A 1,039-nucleotide genomic window follows, 5' to 3' on the forward strand; every position below is an offset into this window, starting at 1 on the left:
GACACCATCTAGTTCTTCTGGTCTCAGGCTGATGAAGTCTCTGGTATATGTGGCCCTGTCTGTCTCTTGGGCTACTACTTTCCTTGTGTCTTTGGTGTTCTTCATTCTCCTTTACTCCAGGTGGCTGATGCTTCTTAGATGGCCACTTGCAAGCTTTTAAGACCCCAAACGCCACTCACCAAACTAGGATGCAGAACATTTTCTTAATACTGCTTAAAACTCTTAATAGTTTAAAATAAAAGTGTATTTAACTGAAACACTTTTGAAAACTGGAGGGAAAAAAAAATCCCTAGATAAACATCAATGTCCTAAGAGAAGGACGCATTTGAAAAGAGAAAAAATACATTTCTCCTAGAAGTTGACAGCCCATATTTCTACCTTCTTTGCATGATTGCTTGGTATGCAGGTACCAGTTCACAGGTGGAAGACATTGAGGACTGTTATACAATGTAAATGTTTATAATATATCATAATTACTGGCACACCTGTGGTAAATAACTTTGTCAGATTCTGCTGCAAAGATGCTAAAAATGCTCAGTAGTGAAAGCAAGACATGAAATTCTCTCCCTCTAGTTTTTTAACCTACTACTGGATTGGATCCAATTTACATGCTTTGTAAATTAGACTAGCTACTCACAAGGCTGTGAAGCAGAAGTGTGTCTTTAACATGTTCTATTTCTCCAAGCCACCTCCCCAGCTCCCAAAATAAGGCAGTCAAGATCCAGAGACTATATCATTTTGCATAATCTTCCTCTTTTTCCTAGAAATGCCTGTGATTATGTGTGTGTGTGTTTCCTGATATATTCTTGTTAAAAATATTTCTTTGTGTTTTAGGTGAAAGTTTACACAGCAAATTTGGTTCCCATTTAACAATTTATACAAATTGTTCCATGACATTGATTACAATATTCACAATGTGTCAACATTCTCATTGTTTCCATTCTGTTTATTCTGTGCACATTGATCTACCTTACCTGCCCCTCCTTGCCTTCTCATCTTTGCTTTTGGGTAACTGGTGGCTGTTTGGTCTCATATAGTT

This window comes from Trichechus manatus, unplaced genomic scaffold, assembly GCF_000243295.1.
Source record: "Trichechus manatus latirostris isolate Lorelei unplaced genomic scaffold, TriManLat1.0 scaffold00014, whole genome shotgun sequence".
NCBI lineage: Eukaryota > Metazoa > Chordata > Mammalia > Sirenia > Trichechidae > Trichechus > Trichechus manatus.